General features: G+C 45.0%; 1 protein-coding gene across 3 annotated transcripts in view; it reads right to left on the bottom strand.

Moving 5' to 3' along the window:
• Nucleotides 1–22,243, bottom strand: part of LOC134344219 (DENN domain-containing protein 2C-like) — a 164,791-nt gene that overhangs the window by 132,659 nt on the left and 9,889 nt on the right. The window contains exon 1 of one of the 3 annotated variants that reach the window (XM_063043652.1): nt 1,409–3,501. The exons of the other annotated variants lie outside the window; for them this stretch is intronic. The gene's annotated coding sequence lies outside the window, so the exon portion shown is untranslated. Of the gene's footprint in view, nt 1–1,408; nt 3,502–22,243 lie in introns of those variants that run through there. 3 annotated transcript variants of the gene reach the window in all.

Consider the following 22,243-nt stretch of genomic DNA (forward strand, 5'->3'; position numbering starts at 1 on the left):
ACACTGGGGTCCACAGGTGTGCAGAATGCAGCTTTCCACACAGATTCTGGGCTCATCGACACTGGGGTCCACAGGTGTGCAGAATGCAGCTTTCCACACAGATTCTGGGCTCATCGACACTGGGGTCCACAGGTGTGCAGAATGCAGCTTTCCACACAGATTCTGGGCTCATCGACACTGGGGTCCACAGGTGTGCAGAATGCAGCTTTCCACACAGATTCTGGGCTCATCGACACTGGGGTCCACAGGTGTGCAGAATGCAGCTTTTTACACAGTTTATTCTACATCCAGTTATTGCTTTTCCCTCGCACCATCTCAATGTTCTGTTCCGATGAAATGATCTGTATGAATGGCAAAGTTTTCCCACTGTACCTTGGTACACACGATAATAATAAACCGATTTACCAGTTTCAGACCATTCAGACCCAAGAGATTGCAGATGCTGGAATCTGGAGCAGCACAGAAACTCAGGTGAAAACAGCATCCATGGACAGTCGACATTTTAAGTCGGGGCCTTTTTTTTTAAAGCTCATTTCCCTCCATAGATGCTGCTTTCCACTTTGCTCTTCAGATATTTCATTCCAACGGCCCTTCAGATTAGATGTGGCCACTTGAGAGAAGAGGTACCACCCATCCAGCCCATGCAGTTATTTTTGCCCTCAGCAGTTCTCCCAGTTTCCTCTAAAATGTCAAATGTGATTTGTGACAAATTGCCTTGTAGTAGATGTGACATTATAACAGCTCTGTTTTAAATAGAAGTTTCACCTGAAATCCTAGGCTGATATATTGGTTTCATTTACAAGGTCTTTTTTAATTTGTGACCTCCAGATTGGCATCTCCCACAATTGAAAACTCATTCATTGCTTTAGCAAATCGTTTCATAATTTAAAAATAAAATGTCCACCAGTTCACCTTTAGCCCCGCCCTATCCTCTCAGTTTTGGCATCTCCACCATCTTCAGTGCCCTTTCGCTAACACATTAGTATTGAAAGCCCCAATTCTGATCGCGAGCTGACGTGATTACGATCACTATGAGGGTTGGAGATATGAAAACCTGAAATGGATGGCGGAGCTGCTTTGAGAGATTTGAGTACGTACTGTGGATTTCCTCGCTAATTTACTCCCTTCTGACAGTTATTATCCAGGCAGTACGGATTTTCCTACTTACACCAAAGTCCTATCAATAGTCACAATACACAACTCACTATGTTTAAAGTGGGTTAACCTCACGTTATACTTTCCTGCAGTCCACACAAGTTTTTGACTGGAAAGTTTCCATTTTTGACTGGAAATTTTGCAATAGCACTTCCGATATGCTAGACTATAAGAAATACAAAAATCTTCACCATGCACATTTCCTTCATTATTAACCGGTCACAGAAGAACCGGTATCACAATTTCACATTACCTTTGATCCACATGCCTGTAGCCGGATTTTGAGCACGCTGGTTGCTCATCATTCCACTAGGAATATGGAATAAAAATATCCTCATTCTTTATTGCAGCTGTTTCTTTTAAGGTAGAATATAAAGAGGGAGAGGGAGATACAAGCCAAGGCTCCAGTGCAATCATTCAACCTGTCCTGTCGTAACATCCCTGGAGAGTGAATTGAAAAGTTGCTGAAACCCAGTCTTGTCCTTCAGAGGAACTGACTGCATTTCCTGTTGTGCTGCAAGGGATTGTGGCTAGGCCTTGCAATTTTACTCCACATCCTTGGCTTTGGATTCTCCCACGATGTGCAACAGCTCTAGCCAACCACAGGAAGCAATCAGTCACCCTGCACTATTACCCCCACTGCTCCTCGTCTCCACACATCACATATCGGTCCACAACACAATCTGTCAAACTGGTGCTTGCACTGCCAGCTGGCATTAATTGGCACCCTAGCTTACAGATACAAATCTGTTTCTGCTCCAGCAACCCCTCTGGTGTTTTGTGGCTTACCAAAGAACAAGAAGTACCCAAATATAGCTACACAAGGCACAAAGGCTGTACTGTGACTCCCAGCCCAGCCTGGGGCAGGCACAATATAGACCCTTGAAAGGGATTAGAGATTCATTCCAGCGACACGGAGCCAGACTGTGATCCGATGCATTGTATGGTCTGTCCTCCTGACAACCCTATTACGGGAAGGATGGGCAGGCTTTGGAGAGGGTGCAGGAGTTCAGCACTATGCTGCTTGGATTATAGAGTATTAGCTATAAGGAGAGGCTGAGGGGACACCTGATAGAGGTACTGTATAAAGGGTTGCCAACTGTCCCTTATTTGGGAGTGAGAAATTTGGCAACTCGAACTGTATATCATATTATGAGAGGAAAAATCAAGTAGGTAAGAGTCCTTTTCCAGTGTGGAAATGTCAAATACCCATTAAGATAAGATGGGGAAGTTTAACAGTGGTGTTCAGGCCAGGTTTCTCCACCCTCCCACACACAGATTTAGGGCTCTTGCAGTAATGGTGATGGGAGCAGGTACACTTGGAAGCTTTGTCACAGGAGAGCGGTATCCATCATCAGGCGCCCCCACCACCCAGGTCATGCTCTCTCCTCGCTGCTGCCATCAGGAAGAAGGTACAGGAGCCTCAGGACTCACAGCTCCAGGTTCAGCAACAGTTATACCCCTCAACCATCAGGCTCCTCAACCAAAGGGGATAACTTCACCCAACTTCACTTGCCCCATGATTGAAATGTCCCACAACCTACGGACTCACTTTCATGCGCTCTTCATCTCATGTTCTCGATATTTGTTGCTCATATATTATTATTTTTTCTTACTTTTTGTATTTGCAGTTTGTTGTGTTTTGCACACTGGTTGAACATCCAAGCTGGAGCGGTCTTTCATTGATTCTGTTATGGTTATTATTCTATCAAGACAATGAACTTCAAGAATGTACATGGTGACATATGTACTTTGATAACAAGTTTACTATGTACATGAACACGGAGGGGATAGAGGGATATGGAGAATGTGCACGCAGATGGATTTATTTAATTTGGCATTATAGTTCATTCAGACATTGTGGGCCAAAGGGCCTGTTCCAGTTTTGTTCCGCTCCACGTTCTGTGATAGTCACGGATCAGGAATGGCTTGGGTTATTGATCCTAGGTTAACTCATTTTGATGAGGCCAATGGCTGACATTACACAAAGATCAGAGTGATGTACTTTGCAGTCTGGGTAGTGAGGAGTAAGGCAGCTTGGTAAATTGGAGAGAACTAATTCCGGTATAAAACAAATTCATTAGACATAGCATAATGACCAGACCTAATGGTCAAAGAATTGTCCAGGAATCCAGGGCGATTATTACTTTCTCTCTCATCCCCATTGACACCAACATTAACACAAGCTCACTGTACATTTGTCTGTTCCTGTGGATCCACCTTAGAAGCTCAACAACGATATATGTATGCTCAAGGAGCATGGTGTGCAAGGAACCTTCTAACAACTGGAGATGAGGTTGGACAATCTTCCTTCATGATGGAGATTAGTTTATTAGCATCTAATAAACTGAATGTGGTCACAGGCGGGAAGAGGGCAGAAGACTGGATTGTTAAAATCTCAGTGAAACTGTTTGTCAGAATTGTTTGCATTTGAAAATAATTAATTTAGAACTCAGTTCAGCAGTTTCATTTTTGTTTGGATTATTGCTTTGAGATTTTCAGTTTTCTGTAACAGAAACCAATACTTGATAGAGTTGGGGGCTTGGAATTCCTCCTCAGTCTCCATCAAAAAAAAAAATTAAGAAAGCCATCTTGGTCCAACATTTTGGTGTTAGTATTTACCCCCATGAAATAAGACCCCTCTGCTCTCTCCTTATCAGGAGCATCAGTGAGGCAGAAGTTCTGAAGGCATTGTAATGGCTGGCCTACTCCAATGCTGGGCACTTTGGTTTGTACGCAAGCTACACCAACAGGCAAAGATCTCTGCATGGCCCACCACTCCAGCCACACAATCCACTGGGGATCCAGGAGAATGCAAAGCTACCAAATGCTGAGCAATTCCAAATGCGCCCTCCCTATTTTTTTCCCCATATCCAGAATAAACATTTCTAGCAACACACATCAAAGTTGCTGGTGAACGCAGCAGGCCAGACAGCATCTCTAGGAAGAGGTACAGTCGACGTTTCAGGCCGCGACCCTTCGTCAGGACTAACTGAAGGAAGAGTTAGTAAGAGATTTGAAAGTGGGAGGCTTCTACAACAGCTTACAAGCCATCACACCCAGATGGTGTACATAGCCGTGTACTGAAAACTTGTGTCAACCAAATGGCTGGGGTGCTCAAGACCATCTTCAGCCTCTCACTGCTGCAGTCAGGAGTTCTCACTTGCTTCCAAAGGACAACAGTTATGCTCAGGAAGAGCAGGGGAGCAGCCCAAATAACCATCAGCAAGTAGCACTCACACCTACTGTGATGAGGTGCTTTGAAAGGCTGATTATGACTATTAACTCCTGCCTCACCAATGACTTGAACCCACTACAATTTGTTTTCTGCTACATTCGGCCTTGGAACAGCTGGACAACAGTAAAACGTAGGTCAGACATCTGTTTACGATAGTGGTCAGTATTCAGCATCATTATCCCCTCAATAGTAATCAACAATCTTCAAGACCTGGGCCTGTGTAACCTCCTCCTGCAACTGGATTCTCAACTTCCTTATTTGGAGATCACAATCAGTGGAGATTAGAAATAGCATCTCCTCACTAACTGTCGACACTGGTGCACCTCAAGACAACGTAGTTATCCCAATGCTCTACTCTTTCTAGACCCATGGTTCGGCGACTAGGCACAGTTGAAATGCCATCAGTAAACTCACCCATGACACCACTGTCATTGATAGATTCTTAAACGGCAACGAGTTGGAGAGGAGCGAGATAGATCGGGTGGTTGAGTGATGTCACAACAATGACTTTGTATTCGATGGCAGCAAGACCAAGGAGCCAATTGTGGACTTCAGGAAGGGGAAATGAGGAGAACATATATCAGTCTTTGAGGGGCCAAAGGTAGAAAAGGTGAGTAGCTTCAAGTTCCTAGGATCTGTTACATTGATGAATGCATGACAGTGGCTATACTTCATTAGGAGTTTGAGGTGATTTGGTAAGTCACCAAAGACTAGCAAATTTCTAGAGATGTGTGAAAGAGATCATTCTGATTGGGGGCATCACCACAGAGGATGGATGCTGCAGAGGTTTGTAAATGCAGTCAGCTCCAGTTCCATCATGGGTACAACCCTCCCCACCGTGAAGGAGATTGTCAGGAGATGTGCTTCAGGAATGTGGCATCCATCATTAAAGACCCTCACCACCTGTAGCATGACTCCTCCCCATTGCTACCACTGTGTGTTGGGGGTGGCGGCGGTATAGGAGACTGAAGACCCACACTGTGTTCTAGGAACAAATTCTTTGCTCTTGTCATCAATTTCTGAAGGGTCCATGAACACTGCCTCTTTTGCATTATTTATTTATTGTAACTTGTGCCACAAAACAACAAATTTCACAACCTATGCCAAGCAAAAAGTGCTGTAATTACTCGATCTTTCCTGTGTATTTCATTAGGAGTTTGAGGAGATTTGGTATGTCACCAAACACACTTGCAAATTTCTACCCATGTACCACGGACAGCATTCTGACTGGCTGCATCACCGTCTGGTATGGTGGGTGAGGGAGCTACTGCATAGAATCGAAGCAAGTTCCAGAGAGTTGTGGCTTAGTCAGCTTCATCATGGGCAATAGTCTCCATTGTACCCGGGTCATCCTCAGGGAGCAATGTCTCAGGGAAAGGGCGGCGTCCTTCATTAAGGACCCCCAACACCCAGGTCATGACCCTGTTCTCATCGCTATCAGGAAGGAGGTACAGAAGTGTGAAGGCAATAAACTCAACGATTCAGGAACTGCTTCTTCCCCTCTAGCGTTTTCTGAATGGACAGTGAACCCATGAACACCACCTCAATGCATTTTTTATTTCTATTTTGCACGAATTTAATCTAACATGCCCACACACTGGTATTCAGTTTTTCCCCCATTATGCATTGCATTGTACTACTGTTTTAAAGACAGCAAATGTCGCTATATATGACAGTGACATTAAATCTGATTCTGATTAACCCTTTCCTTCTCACCGGATGCTACTCGAACTGCTGTTTCCCTGGCATTTTTCTGTATCTGTGCCACAATTCTGGCATCTCTAGCTGAAGTGCTTCTCCAACACTCGCTGTCATTTATCCTTCACACTCTGACTGTCCCTTCAGGAGCACAGCGTCGCGGTGTTACTTGTTTGTCTCACCCTTTGCAACTGAAACTGGTTTATTGTCGTCACATGTACTAAGGTACATTGAAAAGCTTATCTTGCATACGGCATGAAGATCCAATCAGTCCTTCCTGTTGACATATCACTACAAGAGACTGGCATCACCCTAAGGATGCAACTTACATTTTGAATCCCTTCAAATTGATACACAGTCACTTTAATGATATCCTATTTTTAGCTTCTGTACAATTTAAATAAAAACTTTAAAGTTTAATTCCCTCCCTGCCATGTGGTGTTTTAATTTACAAGCCCTGGTTAAGGTCTGGAGCAACATGCTAAACCACCACATCTGGGCACAACTCCCTCTGCAAACGAAGAACAATGAGGACAAGGGCTGGTGACCCTCAGGTCAGCAGATCCTGTGACTGGAGCTCCATGTGGACAGGAGGTATGAGGGCCAGCAAGTCAGGTGTTTCAGGCCTGGAGTTCAGAGTCCCATCGTCGCGAGTTGATACCAAAGATCAAAGCCCAAAGTCCAATCAGAAGTCAAGGCCCAAATGGGCAAAGCCATGGGTTTGCGATTCCACTGAGGTCCAACGTCTAGTGGTCTGTGAGTCCACTGGATCGTGGAGGCCCGGAGGCAGCCTGTCCTGCTGTTGAGAGGACTGTCCATGTCTGAGTGGGTGGGGTGGGGTGGGGGTAGGAAAAGGAGCTTGTTTTGGTTTTTTTTGCTGTTGTTGCTTGCATGGTTCCGCTGAACATTTCTAGAATGCTATATTGGTGCCGGAACATGTTGTGACACTTGTGGGTAGCCTCCAACGCATCCTTAGGTTGTGTTGGTTGTTAATGTAAATGGGTGCATTTCATTGTATGTTTCAATGTACATGTGATGAATAAATGAGTCAGAATGGGAATCTGCCATGGAATAGTCACCTCTATGCCATCTGGAATTTCAGTGCTACACCTTATTCCCAAGCCCAACATGTAGGTACATCATGCTGACTTTGAGAGCCAAAATCTCTGCAGTCAATTACCTGAACATTATCGGTTCCAAGTTTCCTGGGTTCAATTCCACTTCACATCCGTACAGCTGGGTTACAAGCAGAGGAATCTGCCACACCACCAGCCTTGAGCTGGACTTGCACACAGCTCCCAGACAGGCAAACACCTTATACCAGTCACAATTGAAGCTCTATTTTGTTGTCAGAATGTGTTTACAAGCATGTGATCCACCAACCCGGCAAAGAAACAGTTAGTCAATTGAGTGAACTACGCCATACAAAGATTCTGGGCCAAATTTTTCCATCGGGAATGTTGAAACATGAAACCCGTCACATGGCTCCCTTCCGAAGTAACATTCCAACACTTAATGGTTATATCTCAAGCTGAAGCTGTTGATTACTGTAGAGCAGGGACCCCAACCTCTTTTTTTTTAAATGCTTTGGACCCCTACCATTAACCAAGGGGAGGATATCAGAGCCAAATTCTGGGCTTTGCAATCTCCCATACAGCTCAGCAAACCAGGACTTATCATGCAAGTATGCTTAGAATCGCACAACACACTAGAAGTGTATCTACAAACCATGGTGCTGGTGTCCTCTGTAAAGGTGTATTCCACTGATGACATTAACTATTGCACTTTCGATTTTAAATTGACCATCCACAGAGAAGTCTCACTTCTCTTTCTTCTTTCAAAGTGACTCCTGATCAAGCTCTTATTCCACTGTCCCAACGTCTCTTTAAGTAGTTCAAAATTTCTTTGGCAATGGCCCCACAAAGCAACTTATTCCCTTTTAACAACACACCTCTGGAGTTGCCACTAGGGCAGGGGCATCAAGAAAAAGTTACACAGATTAAATAGACAACCATCAGACACAGTTTTGTCTAAAATTCATTTCACTAGTCAATCTGCACATTGAACCAACCATGCACAGTCCCCTCCACCAGAACCAGGCCCTGGAGTTCCCCACCACCTCAATACCTACTTCAACCACTCTAGCCTAACACTAGAGCCAGGCCTCAGCTTTCAAGTAGAGGAGTATAACACATACCCAACTACTACCACCCCCCAAACCCCGCCAATAATTACAAGGAATACTGGTTTCCCCTATCCTGTAAATCATAGCAGTAACCACAGCCCATACAGACTCTCCCACTCTACCATCAACCGAGCAAGAATCCAGGCAGAATTGAGTTACAGGCTCCAGTGCGTACACCAGCTAGGGTTGCCAACTGTCCCGTATTAGCCGGGACATCCTGTATATTGGGCTAAATTGGCTTGTCCCATACGAGACAGCCCTTGTCCCGTATTTCCCCTGCTAAGGTAGAGCACTTCTGTGAAACCGTTTGTAAGCTGAAATGGCGTAAAGCGCAGAAGCAATTACCATTAATTTATATGGGAAAAATTTTTGAGCGTTCCCAGACCCAAAAAATAACCTACCAAATCATACCAAGTAACACAGAAAACCTAAAATAACACTAACATATAGTAAAAGCAGGAATGCTATGATAAATACACAACCTATATAAAGTAGAAATAATGTATGTACAGTGTATCAGAATCGGGAAGATTAAGACAAAACTGATTTGTCGAAAAAAAATTGGCGTGTACACGCATGCGCACGTCACGCATGCGCACGTCACGCATGCGCACATCACGCATGCGCACATCACGCATGCGCACACAGGTGCCCGCGCAAGGCTTCATGGTCACGGTAGTCTTTCTCGGGGTAAACACAAGTGTCCCGTATTTGACTGCTACTTTTGTCCTTTATTTGGGCGTGAGAAAGTTGGCAACCCTAACACCAGCATTTAAATGTAGCCAAATGCTTCAAATGAGGAGTAAAGAACTTAAAAAATTGAGAATTGGCAAGTAATGTTTTTTATTCTAAAAAAACACATTGCTGCTGCTGATTATGGTCCCTGTGGTGGACACATGCTCCAAAGGAGCTTAGAATTTTTCAACTGCATAGTTATAGATTTTAAAAATTGCTTTAATATTTCCTTGAAGTTTGGATCAATCAGTCAAGTGATCTTACCCATTTGTTTCAATTTCCAGGAGATGGATACTTTACTTGTTAGAGCACAGGTAACTGGAAGTAGGTGCAAGTTCACTGGCCTCTTCATGCCTGTCCTGTGCTATCTGTACCTCATATTCCCATTAGCTCATGGGATCTTTGAATCAAAAAATCACCAATAGTCCCAATTGTCAGTCATGACCTCCTTCACCCGCTCAGTCATAACCCATCTAACAATGTGATTCTTCTCAAGCCAAGTGTGGCCTTTCACCCAAGTCATGCCTCCACATCTGCCCATCCTGTCGGGAGCCTCACACATCCACAACAGTTCACGCTCCGCTAAACCAACAGCAGATCTGGCAGGATGCATCTCCACCACAGCCATGCCCAACTCAGTGCCACCCCAGGTCTGGCAGGGGATAATAGCTTGTCACATCAGTAAGTTTCCCCCTCCACCCTCCTGCAAATGACCCTCAGTCCATATTCCCCACAGTTTTAGATGTGGCCCCGTCAATCAACTCTAAACAAGACAGAGCTGAAGTGCACAGAAATAATCATTAGTGGCCGTGAAGGAATTAAAATATGGAAGGAAACATCAAACCTGAATGAGTCAAGGACAGTGAAAGTAGACAAACAAAACGTCTTTGTGCTTGAAGAAATGGAGGCTGCCATTTTGTGAAGCTGTTCTGTAACCTCCATTTTGTGAACTGATTCTTGCTCTGAGATAACCTAATCAAAGCAATTAAACATGACTTTTTGCTATTGGTCTGCTAAACCTGAGGTCAGAATTCCCAGGTAAGCTATTCATCATGTACGATGGCAGGCTTGCAGAAGTTATCTCGTTATCTCAGCCCAGTGTCTGGGTGACCTGGTTGAACTAGTTTGAATCAGAATTGAATACAACAGACAGAGCTGGCTACATCTGATGGCAGTCTGACACAGGTCAGTCAGACAACCTTGAGCCAACAAGATTGGAACACAAAATTTGAACTGATACGGAGAGACTATAAGAATGAAGATCTTCAAATATAAAGTGGTGAGAATTCCAGAGATCAACTGCTGCAAGGAAGAATAACATACCAGGGGCTGGGAGAATAAAAAGGAACAATCACTTGGCCAATGGACGATCTTCTATTTCAGTGTTATAAATTGGAGAAGTGTTCTGAGTATTGGTACAGAGGGAACAGTGGAATTTATGTATTAGGTTATTGGCCTGGGGTCAACATAGTTACATTGATGTTTATGCAGAGACAATACAGTGCAAACTTCAATTAATTAAAAACAGCATAGTGAGTTTCCTAACCAAGATCAGTTGATGAAGTCAACATTCATGATTGTAAAAGAAATCAGAAACAGGCTTTTCTTTTCCACTGACATACACCATGAAATTTGTTGTAATAAATACAAAATACTGGAGGAACTCAGCAACTCAGCCAGCATCATTTTGGGATAAGACCCTTCATCAGGACTGGAAAGGAAAGGGGAAGAAGCCGAAATCAGAAGATAGGAGGAGGGGAAGGAGTACAACCTGGAAGACAAGAAGCTGGGAGGTGATGGGTGGAAAAGTTGAAGGGCCCAGAGAGTGGCCCATAGGTGGAAAGGAAGGAGGGGGGACATCAGGGGGAGGTGATAGGCAGGTGAGGAGAAGAGGTAAGAGTAGAGTCAGAGTGAGGAATGGAAGAAGAACGAAGGAGAATGTTAAAATCACCAAAAATTGATGTTCACGCCATCAGGTTGGAGACTACCTAGACAGAATATGAGGTGTTGTTCCTCCAACTGGACAGTGGCCTCATCATGGCAGTAGAAGAGGTCATGGACACATCAGAATGGGAATGGAGATTGGTATTCAAATAGTTGACCACCAGCTTGCTGGGGATGGAGCAAAGGTGCTTGACAAAGCAGCCCCCAATCCAGGTCAAGTTTCATCAAAGTAGAGGAGGCCACATTAGGAGCACTGGGTACAGTAGACTGCCCCAACAGATTTGCAGGTGAAGTGATGCCTCACCTGGAAGGACTGTTTGAGGCCCTGAATGGAGGTAAGGGAGGAAATGAATGGGAAGGTGCAGCATTTCTTCCACTTGCAGGGATAAGTGCTAGAAGGGAGATCAGTGGGGAGGGATGATGGACAAGGGACTCACAAAGAGAGCAATCACTGCAGAAAGCAGACAGTGTGGGGGTGGGGGGAAGGTAAAGACGGGTTTGGTGGTCAGATACGCAGAAATTGTGGAGAACGTTGTGCTGGATGCGAAGGCTGATGAGATACTAGGTAAAGAGAAGAGCAACTTTATTCCTGTTGAAGCAGTGGAAAGATGGGGTGAGGGCAGATGTCCAGGAGATGGAGGAGATGCAAGTGAGGGCAGCATCAATGGTGGAGGAAGTGAAGCCTCATCCTGGTGACGCGCTGAGTCACTCCAGCATTTTGTGTGTTTTATTCTAGATTTCATGCATCTGCAGAATTTCTTGTGTTCATGAAATTTGTTGTTCTGTGGCAGCAGTGCAGTGCAGGATATAAAAAAAGTTATAAGTTTATAATAAATAAATCGTGCAAAGAGGTAGTATTCATGGACCATTCAGAAACCTAATAGCTGAGGGGAAAGTGCTGTTTCTAAAATATTGAGTGCAGGTCCTCAGACTCCTGTACCTCCTCCCTGATGTTGGTAATGAGAAGGGGGCACGTCCCCACCCGGGTGGTGAGGATCCTCTTGAAGATGTCCCCCGAGGTGGGGGGAGTAACGATGGTGATGAAGTTGGCTGAGTCTGCCCATTTCTGCAACTTTTTTTCTTTGACTCTGCACATTCCAGGCAGCGATACAACCGGTCAGAATGCTCCCCACTGTAAATCTGTAGAAATTTATTACCGTCCTTGGTGACATTTAAGATAGTGTGTCTCCTTACTCACAGTGCCACTAGAATAGAACTCTTCGACCATTACCCAGCGGCACCAACCTCACTGCCAATGAGACAGCTTGGCCTCAGCCAGACCAATGCCATCACTGGTTGTAATCCTGTGTTACCATTATAACCCCTTACAGTCAAGGCTTACCTGCCGGCTGTGAATTTGTTAAAACTCCGTGCAAGGTTGTCATTGCAACAGCACTCATCTAGCTGACCCATCTCACTCCTGTACATCTGCTCATCGCCAGCTGAGACTCTGCCAGGAACTGTCGTGTCATTGGCGAATTTAGTGATGGCATTTGAACAGTGCCTCGCTACACAGTAATAACTGTAGAGAGAGTACAACAGCCGACTAAACATGCATTACTTTACGATTTAGAGATACAACACAGAACAGGCCATTCTGGCCCTTTGACCCTCCCCGCCTCACCCCCCTCCCACCGATTTAACCCTAGTCTAATCACGGGACGATTTACCCACCAGCCAGTACATCTTTGAACTGTGGAAGGAAACCGGAGCACCTGGAGGAACTCCACGGGCACACAGAGGATGCTGGAATCCAACTCCGACCCGTGTTGTAATAAGCTCACCGCTACTCTACCAGGGCATTCTCGAGTTCTGTCCGTTCCTTTCCCCTATTTACACTGCACAAGCCAGTGGCGTAATGGGAAACACTTTGCACGTCTGGATGAGAACTGTTGCAACAGTAAAGGAAACATCTGACACCATCCGGGGTATTCATCCACAACCCTAAGTATTCATCTCCTCCACGTCACTACAGTGTTTGTAGTGTGTACCATTTACAAAGTGCTCTGCAGTTAGTCCTCAGACTACTCACTCGCACAGCCTGCAACCTCCACAAAGAAGCTACCAAGTTTAGGGACAGAGAACCACCAGCACTTGCAGGTTCCCTTCAAGTCACCCACTACCCTGAATTGAAAATACAATCTCTGGCCTTTCATCATTGTTGGGTTGAAGTCCTGGAACTCCCTCCCCAGCAGTGAGAGTACCTTCACTGGTAGGCTTGTTCAAGAGGTTGCCTGCCACCTTCTCAGTGCCATTCAGGAATGGCAATAGATGCTGGCCTTCAAAGTTGCCAAGTCTTTACTGTAACCCTCTCAAAGGAAAGCAGAAGAGACACACACACCTTACTTAAAGGTAGCAAACCTACAGTCACAGAGAGAGTAAAATGACTTGTACTGATATAGCATCGTCCATCACCTTGGATGTCTCAAGCACCTTCTCAGATCAATGTTTTTTTTAAAAAATATTCTCAGGGTAGTGTGTGCGATGTGGAGTACAGCAACAAGAATAACTTTAAAGTATGTACCTGGGAAGGTCACTTCACTCTTAATGCAACGTAATGAATGATCAGAATCTACCTTAGCAGATTCTGCTGTCCCGTACTCTTTCAAAAGGTGCTCGAATGATCAAGCTGGCAAGGTGGCAAGTGCTGCACTCTCTCAGTCCCAGGAATGTTTGATCCTGGATTCTCACGGTTTGATCCTGACATCCAGTGCTGTCTGTGTGGAGTTTGCATTCTCCCCGAGACCACACGGGTTTAGTCCAGCTCTCTATCTTTCACACACATACCAAACACGTGGAAGTCAGTGGGTTAATTGGCTACCATGTAGGTAGATAGTCGGGGAAAATTCAGGAATGTTTGGGGGGGGGTCATTTATGCAAAAGGAAAAGTAGATTTAGTGTAGATGGGTGCTTGATGGTCTGAACAGTGTAGGATGAAGCACCTCTTACCATAAGGTCCAACCATGGATGCCTTAATATCAGAATCGGGTTTCTTAATACTGTTGCATGACATGAAATTTGTTTTGCTACAGCAGTACAGTGCAAAGATAAATAATCCTATAAATTACAAAATTAACACATTTATTTTTTATTTAGAGATACAGCAGGGAAGGAGACCAGAGAACCCGGAGGAAACTTACACTTCACGAGGAGAACATCCAAACTCCTCATTGACAACGGCTTAATTGAATCCAGGCCACTGGCATTGTAATGAAGGTGAAGAAGAAGAAAGCCCTTAACTTCAAGTGAAGTCATCAGGACGCCGTCATGATGGCGTTTTTTTTAGCAGGCTTCCTTATTTTTGCGAGGCTGAGTTGCTAGCTCGACGCTCAACCCAGCATGGATGGAAAGCGTGCTAGGGAGCCGGCTGGATTCGAACTCGGGAGCCTTCATTCCGAAGTCCGGCACTGATGCCATTACGCCACCAGCCAAGGCATTGTAATAGTGCTATGCTAATACCAATATAGTGCTAAAACAGGAATCATGAAATAGCACTCCTATACCTCCTCCCCAACGAGAAGAAGACATGTCCTGGATGGGGAGGGTCCTCAATGATGGATGCCACCGTCTTGAGCCACCACCCCTTGAAGATGTCCTTAATGATGGGGAGCGTTGCCCCCATGATCAGACTGGCCGAGTCACCACCCTCTGCAGCTTCTTGTGATCCTGTGCATTGGAGGTTCTATACCAAATGATGTTTCAACTCGCCTGCATAAATCTGTACGCCATCTGCACACCTTTCATAACATATCAAATCTCTTCAAAATTCTAACGTGGTATAGCAGCTGACGTGCTTTCTTTACGATTGCATCAGTGTGTTGGGTGCAGGACAGATCCTCTGAGATGCTGACAGCCAGGAACTTGAAGCTGCTATCATAAACACAAGAGATTCTCATCATGTCAGGCAGCAGCTACGGAAATGAATAAACAGTCAATGTTTCGGGCCGAGACCCTTCTTCATCCTAGCCACACAGTTGTGAGTGGAGAGAGAGTACGATAGTGGACTAAGCAAACATCCTTGAGGTGTGCTTATGAACCTGAAAGCCCAGGACAATATTCCTTCAGTGCATGCCAAGAACACCAGCCTATATTTTATGCTCATGCTACTGTTCTTTGCGATGGGACTTCACCCACAGCTTTAACAGGTGCAAGAGAACTATTCACTGAGTTAAACTACTGCAGAAGTTCAGAAATGGTGGGGGGGGAGGTACAGATTTTGCCTTAGTGATGTGACACCCAATATAGAATTTTCTCCCTTTGCAGCTAGTTTCCACCTTCCCTCTGCAACTCAAGAAAAACAGCAAATGTGGAAATCACAGGATTTTCCATCATGTCCACTGGGATCACAATTATTTTCCAGTGAAGTTCAGCTCTTGTACAAGAGAAGGATTCTACCTTGCTCACACAGTACATGGCGGATTGCAGTCAAACCACACTGCAGTCTCTGTCATGAGAGGAGGGGGGCATTTGATTCTGCATTGTTTTCCTCTTTATTACCTCGATGCGATTAGTTATGGAATGAAAAGCTTTTCATTCAACTTTGATACATGTGACAATAATAAAGAAAAAATCCTTTAACCAAGTGAAATGGCTTTTTTTGTTACACTTATAGAACAAAAACTCAAATGCAAAAGGGCGGTGGCAGGGGAACACAAATCCAGTCATCTCAAGTTGTGACAGATTGGGAAAAAAAGGGCAGGACATATTCGACAAGTCTTTCATCACATAGCAAGGTGTGCCCAGGAGATTCACCAATAGTCAGCATTAGTTTGGAGAAGATCTAGCTTTGGCGTTAAGCTACTAAACCATGGCACCAGTAATCCAGGTTTAATCATGAGACTGGGTGCCAATTGTGTGCAGTTTGCACACTCTCTCCATGACCATGACACCGTGATGCCTTCAGGTACTCTGGTTTCCTCCAAGTCTTTGTTAAAATTCTTTTCCTCTAGTTTTATCTCAATGGCTTCCTTTACCAGGTGGTCCCAAAAGACATTATTAGTACGGCCCAGAAATTTAACACCATCGAAGTCAATCTTATGGCCATTATGAATACAATGTTCTCTTAGTACTGATTTCTCCAGGTAACCCAAACGGATACACGTCCTATGCTCCATGATGCGGGTTTCCACCGTGTGTCCCTTCTGGCTGATATATGCTGCTCCGCATTCACAGTGAATCCTGTAAACACCAGCTGTCCCAAGTCCCAGGTCACCTTTGACCTGCATAAATTGTTCTTTGAGCTTCCTTATGGGATTGTGGATTGTATTAATCTGGTACTTCTTAAGGATCCTGGCGTCCTTCCAGAAACCATGACAGCAGTAGCGGCGGGTTCCTCCTCGTTGTAAGGTCCCCTGGTTTTCTGTCAGACTTGTTAAGAGCCCAATTAATTTCCTTCACCTTGTAGCCATTCTGTTGGAATGACGTGCAGAATTGTCTCATTTCCTTGCTGAGACTCTCCAGGTCTGAAATAGTTTTTGCACGTTTAACCAAAGTACATTGGGAGGCGTGATGGTGGCTGTTATTGTTGAAGTACAAAACTATGTGAGAGGGTTTCGACAGACACCATGTCTGCTCTCCATTATTGTTGAGGTACAAAACCACATGAGAGGGTTTCGACAGACGCAATGTCTGAGGCCACCGCCCGGTTTCCGTGGCATCAGAATGTCCAGGAACGGGAGGCAACCATTCTTCTCCATCTCCAACGTAAACTGAGTGTTTGCTGTTCCGATGGTCACTGAACTGCTGGAATGCCTGGAATCCATGAAGCCGCACTAGAAAAGTGTCATCGACGTAACTGAAGCAGCATTTGGGGCGCAAGGCCGATGAACTCTCCTCAAAATCCTCCATGTAGAAATTAGAAATAGCCGGTGACGAGGGCAACCCCATGGCCGCTCTGTCCCTTTGTTCATAGTAGGTCTCCTTATAGAGGGAGTTATGTTGATACAAGTGTGCGTTCAAACAAGTCAGTGGTAGCCTCATCAAACCTTGACCTCAAGAGAACCAAGCTGACAGTCTCAATGCACCAACTGAACAGCTCCCACATCAGAAAGAAATAAGGCTAATTTTACTCACGGTGTAATTGCAAGCTGTAAGGTTGGAGGGATGTAAGGCTTCAGTTCAGCGAAAACTGCAGTGCTGTGGTCATTCTTCTTAGAACAGAGCAGGTTAAGGAGGAATATTATCAGTTACTCAAAATTATGCAAAGTGATAATCAGAAACAGGCTTATTGTCACTCACATACTGTATGTCGTGAAATGTATTGCTTTGGGGCAGCTATACAGTGTGATATGAACATTACTATAAATTACAAAGAGCATAAATAAAAAGTAAATAATTCAAAAAGAGCAAAATAGTGAAGCAATGTTGATGGACAGTACAAAAATATGATGGCATGGAGGAAGAAGCTGTTACTAAAACATTGAAAGGTCACCTTTAGGCTCCTCTACCGCTCCTTGATGTAGTGATAAGAAGACAGGACATGCCCTGAATGGTGAAGGTCCGACAGGATGGATGCTGCCTTTTGAAATTAACCTCCAAGCTGGTGAGGCTAGTGCCCATGATGGAGCCCACTGTTTTCTCTGCAGCTTTTTCCATTGGCACATCCATATCAGACTGCGATGCAGCCAGTCAAAATGCTTGCCATGGGACATTTGTAGAAATTTACTAAGAGTCATTGGTGACATACCAAGTCTCCTCAATCTCCTAATGAAATATAGCTGCTGGCATGTCCTCTTCATAATTGCACCAACACGCTGGGCCCAGGACAGATCTTCAGAGATGTTAACACCCAAGGAGTTGAAGCTGCTCACCTTTTCCACTGCTGACCCCTCATCAAGAACTGCTGTGTGTTTGCCCAGTTTTCCACTCCTGAGGTCCACACTCAATTCCTTGGTTTCACGGACAGTGAATGCAAGGTTGCTGTTGCGATAGCACTCACTCATCGGACCTCTCTCACTCATGTACGCTTCCTTGTCACCACCTGAGATGCCGGCAACTGTTTTGTCATCAGCAAATTTATTTGAGCTGCGCCTGGCCAGGCTCGAGTGTAGAGAGTGGAGTAGTGGTGTGCTTATGCTGATTGTCAGATATTATTTCTAATCTGCATGGACCGTGGTCTCCCGATGAGGAAGCCAAGGATCCAGATGCAGAGGGAGGTCAAAAGCCCCGGTGGTTTTGAAGCTTATTGATTAGTACTGAGGGGACAATGGTGTTGCACGCTGAGCTGTAATCAATAAACAACAGCTTGATGGAGCCATGGTTCTCCAGTACGAAAATTGGAGCAAGTCCAGGTCCTTGCTCAGGCAGGAGTTGATTCTCGCCATGATCAACCTCCCAAAGCATTTTACCCCACAGATGTGAGTGCTATCATGTGAAAACTGCTGAGGTAGCTCACCCCAAGTGATATAATTGACGCCCTTTGAAGCTAGTGAGAAGCTGACTGCAGCAGTGAGAGATTGAAGATGGTGTTGATCCATTTTGTTTGGTGTTTTTTGTGTGGGGGGGGATTTTGGGGTTGATGTATCTGATCCATTTGTTTGCTTTCTGTGTGGGGAGGGAGATTGTTGGGGGGGGTCAATGCCCCTGATCAGTTTTGTCTTTTTTTGTGCGGGGGGGGGTGGATTTTGGGGTTCATGTGCCTGATCTGTTTTTTGTGTGGGAACAGGGATTTGGCATCTCAATGTGCCTGATCCATTTTGTTCATTTCTTTGTACAGGAGGAGGGATTTGGGAGTTAATGCGCCTGTTTCGTTTTCCTTTGTATTTTTTTGGTGGGGAGGTAGGACTTTGGGGGTCGATGATCATGCTGCCTTTGTTTTCTTTCTTGATTTCAGGGCCACCCAGAATTGAAGAATTTCAGGATTGCATATTTTGATAATAAATGAACCTTTGAACCCTCCAGCCGGTCGGTTGGCATGGTTTTTCAGTACCCTGCCAGGTGCACGATTGGGGCCTGATGCTGTGCAAGGATTCACCCTCTTGAAAGAGGTTCTGATGTTGAGTCACCGATGATACAGTCCAGACCACCGATTCTGAGCAGCCCTCGAAGTACTCCTCCACCTCTCCTGACTGGTGCTGCAGTCCTCAGTCTATCTGCCCGGAGTACGAGTGATCAGACTTGACAGAGCGTAGCACGGGGTGGCACAGCAAGGGCTCTTGATGCTGACATAACAGTGGTGGTGTGCCTGGTCTCCGCTGATTGCACAGGGAACGTGTTGGTGGTAGTCGGTCAGCGACTTCTTCACGCCGGCCTGGTTGAAGTCCTCGGCAGTGATCGGGAAGGCATCGGCGTGCACTGTCACATGATTATTGATTGGGGTGCTCAGCTTCTCCAGTGCCAGCCTGACATTGGTCAATTGTGGAAAGACATCCCAACCCAGCAGTGTCAATATCTAGAGGCACAGGTCAAAGATCTTGGGTGGCAGAAGAGCTTTTACACTTTAAACTGTAATACTCAACCTGAGAAACAGCTCCAAGTTCTTCATAATTTTTAACAGTTACACAATTACAGGAAAAAAAACCTTTCAAGAGTTCAGAAAGAAACAGGGAAGTACCCCCTAACTTAATGCAGTAAAGGGTCATCTCGGCATGATGGCTACGAGGCTTCTTTGTACCAAATGTACAAGTTTCACAACACATTTTACCCATCACGGGAGATTTCTGTGATCATTTTGGTAGCGGTATACATTCCATCTCAGGCAGTGGCGTATCTAAGGTATGGTAGGTATGGCGTGTGCCCCGGGCTATTAAAGTCAGACAAGCCATTCTTGGATAGTGAGAAAAGCATTTTCTTCAGATGTATTATCTGTCTTTGATTATCATGGGTGAGAAGCACTAGGATGGCCTTATTTCAGAGCATTGTGTAAGAAGACCGTGAAACGTTTCTTCACGAAGGAGGAAAGTGGAGCTGAAAGATGTCAGAGACGAAAGAAATGAATGAGTACTCGAGAGACGCTGGGCTAACAGCTAAGGAGGAAATGGAAAGAGTCATGAAGGGAACACTCGACCGTCTTCACAGAGAAATGGACTGAAGGTTCGCTTGTTTGCATGACACTGATGCCAAGTTTGGGTTCCTTCTCAATGTTGAGGGACTGTGTTACAGCGCCGACAGTAACAACCTAAAGAAGTGTGAAAATTTGGGCGAATTGTACAGCTGTAAAGCTGATGGACAGCAGCCATCTGAAAAAATTTTGGATTGCAGAATATTGCTATCAAGGCAGGTCAACATGAAAATATCAAGACCTGACGGGCTTCTTGAATTTATTGTTCTGTATGGAGATGAGAGCATCTTCCCCAATCTTCACATTGCTATTCAGATAATGCTAACCATCGCCAGCTGTAAGAGATCATTCAGCAAGTTAAAACTAATACTTTCGTATCTGAGAGCCTCCATGGGTCAAGGCAGACTCTGTGATCTTGCTCTGCTGAGAGTAGAAACAGAAGAAACAGAAAAAACTGACTTTGATCACATCATAGACCAATTTGCATCAGTGAAAGCAAGGAAGGTGCAGTTATAATTTTCATGTAGTGCCATAATTTGTTAATTAAAAGATTAACGAGCTTGACTTGTATTTTCGAGCTCTGATATTATGGTAAAATGATCTAAAAGATGGGTGTCAGATGTTTGGACAGGGGCGCAATTTCAGTGCTTGCCATAGGCACTATTTTCCATAGATACACCTCTGATCTCAGGCCAGTGTCAAGCAGGTTTGGATTGTCTGAGTAATGGGATCAACATGCATGAAACAGCACACCCTAACGCCTTCACCATTGTTTTGGGGGATTTTAACCAGGCCAGTCTGAAAAAAATCACTAAGCAATTACCATCAACGTATCACTTACAATACCAGAGGAAACAACACACTGGACCATTGTTACACCACCATCAAGAATGCCTACCATGCTATTCCACGCCCTCACTTTGGGAAGTCTGATCACCTGACTGTATTTCTACTCCCTGAGTACAGGCAGAGACTGAAGACTGCGGCATCAGTAGTGAGGACCAAGAAGGTATGGACAAGGGAATCACAGGAGTACTTACAGGACTGCTTTGAATCAGTGGACTAGACTGTACTCAGGGATTCATCTTTGAACCTGGATGAGTATGCTGTGGTTGTTACTGACTTCATTAAAACCTGTGTGGATGAGTGTGTGCCTACAAAGACTTGTTGTACATTCCCAAACCAAAAGCTGTGGATAAACCAGGAGGTACGTCATCTGCTAAAGGCTAGATCTGTGGCATTCAAGTCTGGCAACCCAGATCTGTACCAGAAAGCTAGGTATGACTTGCGGTGGGCTATTTCAAGGGCGAAGAGACAATTTGGAACGAAATTGGAGGTGACATCAGATGAACAACAACTCTGGCAGGGTTTGCAAGACATTACTTCCCACAAAGCAAAACCCAATAGTATGGATGGCAGCAATGCTTCACTACCAGATGAACTCAATGCCTTTTACGTCCGCTTTGAAAAAGAGAATTACAGCTGTGAAGATCCCTGCTGTACCCTGTGACCCTGTGATCTCTGTCTCAGAGTCCAATGTCAGACGCTGTCTATAAAGAAGGTTAACCCTTGCAAGGTGGAAGGCCCCAACTGAGTACCTGGTAATGCTCTGAAAACCTGTGCCAACCAACTGGCAGGAGTATTGAAGGGCATTTTCAACTTCTCACTACTACAGGCAGAAGTCCCCACTTGCTTCAAAAAGGCAACAATTATACCAGTGCCTAAGAAAAATAACGTGAGCTGCCTTAATAACTATTGCCTGGTAGCACTCACATCGACAGTGATGAAATGCTTTGAGAGGTTGGTCATGACTAGACTGAACTCCTGTCTCAGCAAGGACCTGGACCCATTGCAATTTGCCTATTTCCACAATAGGTCAACGGCAGATGCAATCTCAATGGCTCTCCACAAGGCTTTAGACCACCTAGACAACACAAACACCTATGTCAGGATGCTGTTCATCGGCTAGAGCTCAGCATTTAATACTATCATTCCCACAGTCCCGATTATGAAGTTGCAGAACCTGGGCCTCTGTACCTCCCTCTGCAATTGGATCCTCAACTTACTAACTGGAAGACCACAGTCTGTGTGGATTGGTGATAACACATCCTCCTCGCTGACGATCAACACTGGTGCACCTCAGGGGTATGTGCTTCACCCACTGCTCTACTCTCTGTATACACAATACTGTGGCTAGGCACAGCTCAAATACCATCTATAAACTTGCTGATGAAACATCCATTGTTGGTAGAATCTCAGATGGAGATGAGAGGGCGTACAGGAGTGAGAT

Source organism: Mobula hypostoma, chromosome 3 (genome assembly GCF_963921235.1).
Source record: "Mobula hypostoma chromosome 3, sMobHyp1.1, whole genome shotgun sequence".
In the NCBI taxonomy this organism is placed as follows: Eukaryota; Metazoa; Chordata; class Chondrichthyes; order Myliobatiformes; family Myliobatidae; genus Mobula; species Mobula hypostoma.